This window comes from Nannospalax galili, unplaced genomic scaffold, assembly GCF_000622305.1.
Source record: "Nannospalax galili isolate Female #2095 unplaced genomic scaffold, S.galili_v1.0 scaffold568, whole genome shotgun sequence".
NCBI classification, from domain to species: Eukaryota; Metazoa; Chordata; class Mammalia; order Rodentia; family Spalacidae; genus Nannospalax; species Nannospalax galili.
In genome coordinates this window covers 1,307,236-1,320,229 of record NW_008359441.1, presented here as the reverse complement: position 1 = coordinate 1,320,229, position 12,994 = coordinate 1,307,236, and the positions used below count along the sequence as shown (strand labels likewise).

Genomic DNA, 12,994 nt, shown 5'->3' with positions numbered 1-12,994 from the left:
CTCTCTCTCTCTCTCTCTCTCTCTCTCTCTCTCTCTCTCCTCTCTTTCTGTAAATAATTGCTCTCCACATTATGATTTGAGGAGACAGAATCTCTTGCTAACATGAAGCTCATGGATCAGCCAGACTTGTCTGTTCAGTAAGCCTCGGGGACCTTCCTGCCCCTGATTCTCCAAGGATAGGATTACAGGAGTGCACTGTTAGGCCAGGCTTTTTATGTGGGTGCTGGGGATCTGAACTGAGCTACCTCTCTAGCCCATTGAGTACTTCTTATAGATATTGTACAAAGGAGCCTATGATTTCTATATGAACCCAGTTGTGTGTGGTATGTGTATCCATTTCTTCCAAATCTAGTATTATTAACTAGATCAAAGTCTTCAAATCTTGCATCTTGCCTCCAATGAGTTAAACTTGATGCTTCATGGTATCCTGACTTTTTTTTAAGAAGAGAGACAATGTTCCATTTAGTATAACCAGTCAACTGTTTTGAAACTCCAAAACGTTTTTCTATCTAGCCTAAAAATAATATGCCAAGTAATTCATTTTTAAATATGTTATGCCCTCAGCATAAATTAATAGAAAAAGTAAAGACCTCTGCCAGAATATAAAATGTACTTGAAATATTTTCACATAAAAAGACAGAAACCACAGATTTCACTTAGTCCCCTCTTAATGAGGCATTTTATTATATGTTTGTGTGAGGAAGGGACCTAAGAGTTATTGATAGTCCACCTCAAGCCACACCATCCTGTTAGATGCTTTTTTATTATAGAACAATGAGTTAGTTAATATGATCTACAGTGATCAAAAGAACAGTCTGAGGTTTGGAGAGATTCAGTCATTTATTCTGTGTCTCACAGCTAGTATGTAGGAAACTCCAGAATAAAAACATAGAACTGTTCAATTTTACTACATCATTTTGCTTCTAATCAGAATTTCTTGACTTTAACACTGTTTTTTTAAGTTTATTTTATTGTATGTGTGTGTGTGTGTGTGTGTGTGTGTGTGTACCTGAGTATATGAACTCCATGCATGCAGTGCCCTCAGTGGCCAGAAGAGGGCCCCAGATCTTCTGGAACTGGAGTTACAGACAGTTGTAAGCTTCCCCATGTGGGTGCTGGGTACTGAAACCAGGTCTTCTTGCAAGGTAGCCAGTACTTTTAACCCCTGCACCATCTCTCCTGTCCCCTAAGGCTTTAATTTCACATGCATTCTATCATTTTATGACACTGTCCTGTGTAGGTTCTGTGTCCTTTGTGAGAAAAGAAAAAACATGTTGTGGAGAGGTCAAATGACTTGATGAAGTTTTTTAAAACTGTGTCAGGTTGAGTTATCGTGTTGTATAGATTCCACAGGTCTCCTTTCACATTTAGAGATGTTCTTGCTACCCATCCTCACCATCAATCAACAAACCTCCTGTTCCTTCCAGGAACTTCTGAACAATAATAATTGTATATCAATGTAATAGCAATAGAATTAGCAACAACATCAATACCAATAATTATAAAATTAATTTTCATAATTCTAGAAGTAGAAAATCTATCCTGAGTACTTTTTATATATACTTGAGTGTTCCTTTGTGTGGCGTGTGTGTGTGTGTGTGTGTGTGTGTGTGTGTGTGTGTGTGCCTCTGTGTGCATGCTCATGTGTGTGGGGGTGCATGTGTGGAAGGCCAGAGAGTGACTTCAGATTCTTCCTCTATGGTTTAATGTTTTGAGACTGTATCTCACTGAACCTGAATCCTGCTGATTACATTAGCCTGGCTGGCCAGCAAGCCCACCAGAATCCTCCTGCCTCTGCCTCTCTAGTGCTGGGATTACAGGTGTGCACCATTGAGTCTGGATTTTTATGTGGTCTGGGTTCTGGGGATCTATAGCCAACTATCCCCCTTGAGTGCTTCCCATAGACACACTGCAAAGCAGTTCATGATTTCTCAAAAGAACCCAGGTAAATCTGACTAGATAACACCTCCATTTCCCCACTTCACAAATGGGAGCTAAGGTTTAGAGTGAGTGGTTGGCTTGCTCAAGCTTATACAGACAAGAAGTGGCAGAGCTGGGTTTGCAGCCAAGTCTGTGGGAGCCCAGGGCTCCAGCTCCTGCTCCCTCCAGCTGCTACATCACATGGCTGAGTCATCGAGCAGTTTCTCACTGTCTGTCCAGCTGGGCTGCAAGCTTTCTTGGCTTCCGCGGTCCAGCTTAGCTGCCCTGCTTAGGTTGGCTTCTCACATCATGATTTTTAACACCTTGAGGGAAACAAAATAATTTTTCAGAAAGTATCCCACCCTCGAACCCAGAACTTGGACAGATAGATTCACTTGTATTTATTGCTGTTGCTATTATTATGTTGCTATTATTATTACTATTGCAGTTCTGGGAATTGAACCTAAGACCTGTTACATGCTGGGCAAGCACTCTACCACTGATCTACATCCCCAGTCTGTGTCCTTACACCACAGGGCTTAGGCAACCTCATGCTTACATGATGGACAATCAAGGCAACATTTTTTTTTTATTTACTTAGTTTATTTACTTTTTAAAGTATATGAGTTCATTGCCTGCATGTATGTTAAGTGCACTCGAGTCGTTAGTGCCCATGGAGGACAGAAGAGGGCGTCAGATCTCCTGGAACTGGATGGTTCCAGGTGGTTGTTAGCTGCCATATGGGTGCTGGGATTCAAACCTGGGTCTTCTGCAAGAACAGCCAGTGCACTTAACCGCTGAGAAATCTCTCTAGCACCTCAAGGCAACGATTTTCAGAATGCTTTGTGTTAACTATTGTCTTCTGTACAGAGCACTCATCTTACAAAATGCTTATCACAGTAGAGTGACAGCTGCCACTTATTGTGTATGCACTATAACATGGATTTTTCTTTTAGGCATTCTATTTTAATCCTAAGTAACCTAGAGTAAACTGAGTCTTGAAAATGAAGCAACCTGCTAGCTTTCAATACCTGACACATGTTTTGCTTTGACTGTAAACTTCATGCTGCTTTGCTGAGACCTCATCATTGCTTATGATGTCCGTGTAACAGTGACTGCCAAGATTCACATGCCTTTGCATTCTCTTTCCTGCCATGTCACTCGGGATAACTCAAATCTCTCCTCACTGTCCTCCATTTATAACTTTTTTGGAACATTCCTTTAGTTGTGATTACATCTACTATTTTAAGGATGAACACACTATCTACCTGTAAATCTGTTTCCTTTTCTCACTGACCCATGGTTGAAATATCAGTTGATTTTAATTTTGAATACATAGAGTAAGGTGGCAGGATAGGAGCCAATGTCAACTAGTGGTTATATAGTTTAAAATTATTATTAAAAGATACAAAGTATTAAGTTTAGTGGAAAGAGTTTCTCATAGAGAGCCAGAAACTAAGTTAAGATTGGGTTGGACATAAGTAGCTTTGGAGAATGTACTTGATTATATTGATTTTCATCCTTCAATTATATAATCATTACACTCACATTACACATTCCAACTCTTCCTAACATCTTCTTGTAGGAACATTAATTGATTAAATATGTTACTGTGTAGACATCATGCACTGAACAGCTATTTTGTGCCAGAGACTATCCTTTGTAGATATTTTCTCATTTAGCTTGAACAACCCAATGTAGTAGGCACATGAATATCACCCTTTTATGGAGGCATAGAAGGAGACAAGCAGAATTTTCTACCTAATGAGCCAAGATGAGACTTGCTCTAAGGCCTGGTACAGAAGGAGCTGAACCACTGGCTTTCCCTTTTCACTGATGGAAGGGCTAGGATGTTACCACACAGATATTCAGCTCCAAGATTTTGTTCACAACCCTACTGAATGACATAAATCCAACAAGAAGTTGGACTTTCTGTAGACATAAGAGGCAATTCTCCTGCAACATCTGCAAATGGGAAACATGTTTCTTGGTTCTGCCACCCAGTTACCAACCATGAGAAAGTGAAATAAATTTTAAAAATAAGTATTTAAAAATAAGTATCCATGCCCAGTGAAATAAGTTTTTTTTTCCCCCTGACTGTGTCTTCCTACCTGCACCAACCCAATGCAGCTCCTGAGCAGGCTTTGGCTGAGCCGTTCATTCAAAAGCAGTGTACATCAAAGTAGTTCACATATGCTGTGGAAGAAAGTAAGCCTTAAGAAATCAGGAACTTTGTCCAAGATCATGAAAACTCATGTAAGATCTAGAATTTAAAATGAGTGATATCAATTTCCAAAATTAAAGATCTTGACAACTGCTTGAATCCTGCATGTAATCACTGAATAAGTATGTACTGACATGTGCTAAGAGAGAATTCTACTATGTATTAAGTACAGAGAGAAATTCTAAAATGATGTGTTTTCTCAAGTAAGATGGACAGTGCAATGCTAAAAAACATTGTACCCATCAAATATAAAATGTCGTAGCATATAAAATGTCATAACAAATGAATGCAAGGGATAAAGTGATTGATAAATCCAGATTGATAAAGGAAAATTTATAGCTGTACGTTTTGAAATTAAGATGTATTTTCACATAGGAAGCCGGGTGGATAGTTCAGATGGGTTAAGTGATGTACCTCATGAAAGCACAGGAAAGAGAATTGATTAATGCCTCAGAATAAAATGAAGGGTTCAGGGGGCTGGAGAGGTGGCTCAGCAGTTAAGAACACTGGTTGTTCTTGCAGAAGACCCGGGTTCAAATCCCAGCACCCACATGGCAGCTAACTGTCTGTAACTCCAGTTCCAGGGCATCCAATGGCCTCTTCTGTCCTCTGCGGGCATTGCATGGCATGGGTGCAGTTACCTACATGCAGGCAATACACTCATACACATAAAATAAAAATAATAAATAAAATATTAAAAAATAAAAAAAGAAGGGTACAGGTTGCATGGTTAAATACAGAGACAACAGCAGAATTGAGGGATTGTGCTCTCATGTTTAAAAGACATTGTGGAGTCCCTCGCTAGAGCAACAGTCCATGAAGAAGGGAAAAGGCAGAATTGAGAGTCTGTAGAGGACATTGAATCAATGGCAGAGCTTGACTATTATGTGTGAGGGTGCACTGAGTTATTGCATCTCAAAAACTGGAAGGTGGTATCATTTACTGAGACAGGGCACTGGATAACGAACAGGTTCTGTGAAGAACAGAAAGATCATTAAGCCTGTTGTTGACTCATTGAGTTCAAGGACTTGGGAAATATGGAAGGAATGCCAAGACTTTATGTTGGAGATACAGACCTGAGACATATGTAAATACTATTATTCTTAATAAGTAGTAAAGTGTTCCACTTGTATCACTGTTACCAAAATTTTAAAGTGCTATGTTTGAACAACTATTTGCATCTTGGAAAATGGGACTGCATCACTACCATAATTAAAATAGATCCTTCATACTATTTTTATGTTTTATCTTAGTTTTATAATTTTTTTACTTTATTACTTTATTATCTATCTATCTATCTATCAATCATCTATCTATCTATTTATCTATTTATTATGTGTGTTGTATGTGTGTGAATATACAGATTCTATAGTACATACATGTAGGTCAGAGGATGACTTGTAATAATCAGCTCTTTCCTTCCATCATGTGGGCCCTAGGGATCAAACTGAAGTTGTCAGACTTGGCAACAAGCACCTTTACACACTGGCCTTATTTTTCACTTTTATGCCAGCATTCCCCACCTTGTGCCTAATACACATGCTTGCTATGGTATGGGTGCAAGATGTCCTGTGATCATTTCAGGGAGCATGGCTATTGTAAGACCCACACATATTTTACTGCCTTCTGCACCAAAGGTTAGAGCGAGGACTTATTGTGAAAAGACATCAATTGAATGGAAAATCCATATCAAAGGGCATGGTCTACTTTTATGCCAGTAAACTGAAGTTGTAACTGAGCAATGAGTGGAATAGAAGTGAAGTTTTATGGAATCAAAGGGAAAGTATAAATTTTAGATATGTCTGTCATGGCATCTATAAACACATTGATAAATCCAGAGAAGACATGGGGAGAAGGAAATGAGTGCAGGAAGAAAGAAAATTACTAATTGCTAATTACTTAGTCAAACTTTCTCTACTCAGCATTCCAAAGACTCAAGATAATGCAAAGCTCAAGTCCACGACGGTCAACAGAGGCATGAGTGGAAAATATGCAAGTGAAAGTGTGTGTGATAAGCCCTTAGGTAGTGGAGATCTAACAACAGGAGATACTGTTTTTTAATTGCTGAGGCAAGTCTCCTTACTCAACGCTTTAAAGTCCTCATCTCCGGTCTCTGGGTAAACATCCTTATTTTGTAGCCCTGGTCTTTTCTTATTGCTCTCTTGCAGAATAAGAATATTCAACTATTTAGCCCTACTGAGCAAATTTTGCTTACTAGGGCATGCCATAATTTCATGTTCTTTCTATCCCTAGGGTCTTTGCATGAAGCCTACAGCAATTGATACAAGCTCAGCCTTCACTCTTCCACCTAGATAATTACATTTCTCATTCTCTTTTCTCAGCAAATAATACTTTCTTAAAACTTTCTTGATACCCTACTTTCAGAGTGAGCGATGTTTTCAACCATCCCCAGAATGATATTTCTTCTCCCCAGCATGCCTGCGTTATACTGGTTTGCAATGCAGTGTTCTTTTCCGTTATCAATCTTTGGGCTAGAGGAATGAATGAATGGAGGGCTCTTGGTGAACCTCAGAAATGCTTTTCCAATCATCCCAGCAGCATGTTCAACCCCTAACGATCAGGAATAAGGAGAACAGAATAAGATTGGGTGAGAATAAATGTAGAAAAGGACAGAGCTATGGTGTTTAATTGCTTAAACGTTGACTATGTACAAGGAAATTATGGGTTTTAATAAAGGGAACATATGTCAATCATTACAATGCTCATGCTAACTGTGCATTTGACAATGGACAAAATACTGGAAGTTGGAATTGTGCAGGGTTGTGTTCATCAGCGTTCTGTTACCATAATAGATATCTGAGATGACTGACTTTGAAGAGAAAAGGTTTTCTTTGACTTTGAGCTTTGGCAGTTTCCTTCCATGATCCATTTGCTTGTCAGTTTTGTGCCTGGAGTGATGCAGTGTTTCATGGCAACAACACGTGACAAACTGTTCATCTTATTATTGGGATAAGAATAAAAGAGAAAAATGCAAAAGGCTGAGGTCTCACAGTGCCTTGTGAGGGCTTGCCAAATGACTAGAAGACCTCACACTAGACAGTCTTTTTAAAGTTTCCATCATTTCTCAATAGCACCAGTTTGAGAATGGGCCTTGACCAGCACATACCTTTAGGGAACACTTAAGACCTAAATGACAACATTGTCATCAGTAAATTTCAGTTTAGAAAACATAAGAAATCCTCATGACAAAGCACCGATATTTATCAAGGTGAAAATAGAGCCCAAAGAGAGCTCGGTGGTGATTTTCTATGCATTAAGGATGCTGATCTCCTGTACTATGTGTCTAGGACAAAAATAACAAGAAAAACAGTAAATCTGTTACATTTATGAAAAAGAATAGTTATTATTGATTTCAGTACCATTTATTGGGCAACTCCCACATATGAACTGCTGAAAACTTGACTAAAGTAAATTTGAACATTTACTGATCTGATTGTTCGTCCTCTAACACATAACTGAGGCATCCTATTTTATGGCAAAGTTTAAATAGAAGATAGCTTCTGGTCATCCTAAAACCAGATGATAAATGATTCCTTGCAAAGTTTATAGTCTCAAGATTTTTACTGGTAAGTTGCATTCTATTAATATCACCATAAATCTAGCTCTTATATTAGAAAGTAATACGAGAAGAAAACTATGAAAATCCGTCAAGACCAGGTCAAAAGAATTCAGAAATAATTGAGGCGCCTCACACTGACCCACAGTAGAAATGTCTAGCATCAATGGGAGAGGTTACTACAAAGCTTCACAACATACTAAATATATTTAAGTGAATGAGTTCATAATTATTTTTCATTTTATTAAAAAAATTAAAGTGTCATTTATCTATTTATTGTATGTGTGTATATGTATTTGTGCATGTGTGCATGGTGTTTGTAAGTGTGTGTGTGTGTGTGTGCTTGCACACACCTGTGTGTGGAGGTCAGAGGACAATGCACTGGAGTCTGTTTTCTCCTTCTGCTGTGTGGGTCCCATTGACCTAGCTATGCTACTTTTTCTATGTACCACAGATAACCAAACACAAAAGGAGAAGAGTGTTTCTATTTTTCTTTTAATCAGATAATAAATAAAAAGGTGATGACAGGGGGTCTGGAGAGATGGCTCAGCAGTTAAGAGCACCGGCTGCTCTTGAAGAGGATGTGGGTTCAGTTCTCAGCACTCACATCGTGGCTAACAACCATCTGTAACTCCAGTTCCAGGTGATCTGACGCCCTCTTCTGACCTCCATGGGTATTGTACAACAGGGGTGCAGTTACATATATTTACATATCCACACATCCACGTAAAACAAAAATCATAAATAAAATACTTTTAAAGTAATGACAGTATTTAAAATATATCTATTTTGCAACTCAGAATAAATGAATGGGTCAAGACAAGTATGAAGTTCACAAGCAGAGGAATGACTGACTCACTTCTTGGCATGTCGAGGCAGACTAGCTTTTACAGGATTAACTTGCTACCCATGTCAAGTACACATGCTGGCTAGGGGATACTTTATAAACTGCCTTAGAGCTCAGAAGTTCATGTCAAAACAGGTAGAAACTTGAATGTGCTCAGTTCTATAAAGATAAGAAGAGCACTCCAGGAGATTCATGTGCAAGTGGCCTTGTTCTAGGAATAAGCAGAAAGTCGCCAGATTTTACTAGACTTTGGAGGACAGAAGTCAGAATTCTATGTTTCCAGAGTGGGTAGAAATTGAGGAGGGAGTATTTGAAAGAAGTTCAGAAAAGGAGTACCCCGCAAATCCAGGACTGGTTGGTGAATACAACATGGGCACGAAGAGTTATCCAGGATCCCAAGAGAGATCAGAGTTATCCAGGATCCCAAGAGAGGTCAGAGTTATCCAGGATCCCAAGAGAGATCAGAGTTATCCAGGATCCCAAGAGAGATCAGAGTTATCCAGGATCCCAAGAGAGATCAGAGGTATCCAGGATCTCAAGAGAGATCAGAGTTATCCTGGATCCCAAGAGAGATCAGAGTTATCCAGGATCCCAAGAGAGATCAGAGTTATCCAGGATCCCAAGAGAGATCAGAGCCTGGAGGGGTTAAAGTCCTAGATATTTGGGCATCTGGGTAGTGCTGTGAAAATGACCTTTGGCGTTCAAGTCCTGCCAATTAGAGGAAATTGTTAAACAGATTGGGCTTTGAAACTAGAGTGCAACAGGGATACTGCTCAGAAAGCAAAGCTCACACCCGAGGAGTAATTGCTGGATCCTAGGAGTGAGGACAATACCAAATTAGAAAGCACCAAAAGCAGGCCTCCCCGTGGGCAAGGTGACCTGCTACTGATGGCACTCCCCGAGCACCATTTTCATTTTCTCTTCAGTGTCATCCATTCAGCCTTTCCATCCTCCCTACAGTCCTCCCTGACCTCCATTCATACCTGTTCACCCTCAGCTTAAATAGCACAGCTGCAGAGATGTCTCTGGTGACCAATCTAATTTAAATATCTCTGTTCGAATCTTTTCTGTACCCCTGCACTTTTCTTTCATGTATCACTTACAATTTGAAAATACAACTGTGCTTACCTTCTTGTCCTTTACACTAAAGGACCCCTGAAATAGAGGACAGGATGGGACCACTTTTGCAAAAGACGCTCCCATGGTGGCATGTGACACAGTCTATGTACAAGAACAATTGATAAATGGATGAATGAAATATATTTCAATATAGGGGCCAGAAAGATGGCTCAGTGGCCCTGTCTCAAAAAGACCCAAAACAAAAAAGTAGCAGTTGATCAAAGAAGAGAGGTGTTTCTGAGATGGATACAAAATTACAAATGATTTGTTATTGAAATGGTTGAGACACTTTGCTGCCTCTGATCTCCAAGTGAAGATAAAGGACATTTGAACTATTCCCTTCATCTTCCAAACAAGGAAATTAAGAATAGGCATTTAAATGACTTCAGTGACATTACAAAAGTCACAAATAAGTATTAGAGACACAACTACAATTTATATCTTCCAATGACACGTTCAAATGCCCTTGGCAGGGATGATGCTCTGATTCCAACTTGTTGAGAACCTGAGTTTAGATTGATGTGCAAGTAGCAGGGATTGTGCACATGCCCATAGGCCCCATGTATGACTGACCTCAACTCTGCCTATTTAAAACCAGGGTAGTAAAGTCACTTTTCTTTGTGGTTCTAGGCAGTGCTTGCTTCTACTCTTCCTTCCTTTTTATGGTGTTCATTTTAGTTGTTTTAAACTCAAGAGTCCTTTAAATCATCCTGTGTTCTTTCGTGCTACTATGCAAAAAATAGTACAACCTATTTCCTGTTGATTTCTTGAGTGCTTGGTCACATCTCCAACCTGATTCAGTAATGCAGATCTCAAGTGCCTATACATCACGCTGTCACTTTAATATTTCACTATATGGTAGTTTAACAGTACCTCTGTCTGATTTATGTTTCTTAGAAATAAAAATTGGACATGTGTTTATTTAGTAATACATGGGTAATAATTTTCAAACAAAGAAGCGGTGTGATCGTTGTTAAAAGCTGACTTCATTTGTAACCAAGAAGAGTTTGGCCTAAACGCTTTCTTTAACTCATGATCTCTACATAGTCATCTCTTGATCTTTAAATGTAGAAATATTGTTTTAGATTTATGCATATGTATGCATCTGTGTGTATGTGCACGTGTGAGCAGGTGCCTGAGGAGGTCAGAAGGGGGCTTTGGGATCCCTGGAACTAGAGTAACAGGCAGTTGTGAGTTGTCTAATATGGGTGCTGGGAACTGAACTCAGGTCCTCTGCAAGGACAAGAAGATCTCTTAACTTCTGAGCCACCTCTTCGGCCCCTAAAAATAAAATTCTTAGTCTATTTTTACTTTGGAGGATAATTCCCCCTAAGTGCATAGGAGACTCCATTATCTTTATCAAGAAGAATTATTTCATGACCTTTAAATAAAGTTAATTTTCTGTTATTGGAGGAATGATTTTCTACTTCATGCACTTTTTTTTCCAATTTTCCTCTTTTAAGTTTTTCAGTCATCTGTCCTCATCAATAATGCTATGATTCATAGTTTAACTTGCAGAATCAATTTATCCATGAAATATCTTTCGGGGCCAAATCTCTCCCACATCTACAACTTTCTGCAAGAGCTAGTGGTAATATAAATAAATACAATGTATTCATTTCCCCTGGCACAATTCAACAAACAGTGAGATTATTCGCTCTTAGAAAATAGGCTTCTGTAGCCTGTTCTTCCAGGAAATCTTTCTGATGATGTCATCTTACTCAGAATCAGGAGGGAACCTAACCTAGATTCCTGGATCTCAGGTTAACATTCCACAATTGCTAATTTAGTGGAGCTCTAACAGAGCCCAAAAAAGAGTCTTCTCAGTTTATTATGTTTACATTTAAACATATGTACTTATTTAGTGTGTGTCTGTGTGGGTAACCTGCATGTCTGACGATTAGAGGACAACTTGCAGGAGTCAGTTCTCTCCTTCTTCCATTTGGATTCTTGAGATGGAATTCAGGTCCTCTAGCTTGGTGTCAAGTGCCTTTACCTGCTGAGCCATCTTGCCAGTCCAGTTTTTTTCTATTATTATGGTCACGGAGCTCAATGTAAGGAGTTGCATTCTTGATGTTTTTGTTAGTAATCTATCTAGAGGGATTGGATGGGAGAACATTGCTTTGCAAAGTGACAATTCTTTAAAATTCAAGAACCCTTGAACTTTTGGAGTGGCAGTAGAATGCCAGGGTGGGGTAGGAAGAATCAGACACAGGAAAATACATCAAAATGGCAAGTGGTTTTGCAGGTGAAATATTCAGAGGTAGAGAGACTGGGCTGCTGGAGTAGGCAGAGCATTTCTGAAATTTAGTTGGCATCCTTCTCAGAGGTTGTAGCAGGACATGCACATCTTAGTCATCACTGGGGACATTGCCTGGATCCAGAAGCAGAGTTCTGAACAAAGGCACAGATAATCGCGTCTCAGGAATGTGTGTCTTCCCATAGGCCAGGACTCTTTGTTTCTATGCATTGGTTTATCTTCCACTATGTTCACAGAAAGCTCTCCATAAACACATGCTGGACAAAAGAGAGCAGAGCACTCATTTCAGAAGTATTCCCTCCGACACAGCTCCTGAAAGACATTTGCATATTTTCTATTGGAAAGCTTCCAGTCCCACGGAAAACTCACACTTCTGCATCATATAAAGAAAGCAGACTATATATGGTGTCACAGGGAGAGCTGATCCCTGAATGGGGGCCTGTAGTCTCCCCCGATTTATTCTATTCTTAATTCATGCTTTAAATAAGCAGATTTGAGGTGAAGGTATTCACTGAGGAGGATTCAGGTCACTGGCAACTGCTGTGGTGAGCCAGCTCAGGTAGAAGCTGACAGACAGAGAAAAGGCCGCAGAACCCACAGATGGCTCAGAATCAGTCCTGCTGTGTAACCTGGCAGTGACACTAACAGTGGAGAGCATTGTTTGTTGGTGCTCTTCAAAAATGCGTTATTATTTAAAGAATCAGAAATACATCAAAGTACTTAATTATTTTTATGCACATCTTTTCCTGCTCGATATTCTAACAATAAGTAATAGCATTGGCATTAGCAGTAATAAATATTTATTGATTACTTGCTATTATGTAGATAAACACTCATACAACAAACCCATGAAGAACATATTATTGTTATTCTCTTTTCATGCACGAGGAAACAAGATGAAGAGGTTAAGTAATTTGCTGTAATAAAGATAAAAAGATGCCACTATTGCTGTTTGAATATGAGATAGCCCCACTGGCTCATGTTTTGAGCCCTTTTCCACTACTGGTGATGTAGCTTTGGGGAGACTGTGGGAATTTTAGGCATAGA

The 12,994-nt window shown here is 39.3% G+C and overlaps 1 protein-coding gene across 1 annotated transcript in view; it reads left to right on the top strand.

Moving 5' to 3' along the window:
- Window positions 1-12,994, top strand: part of Cntnap4 (contactin associated protein like 4) — a 303,201-nt gene that overhangs the window by 169,258 nt on the left and 120,949 nt on the right. The window lies entirely within an intron of this gene.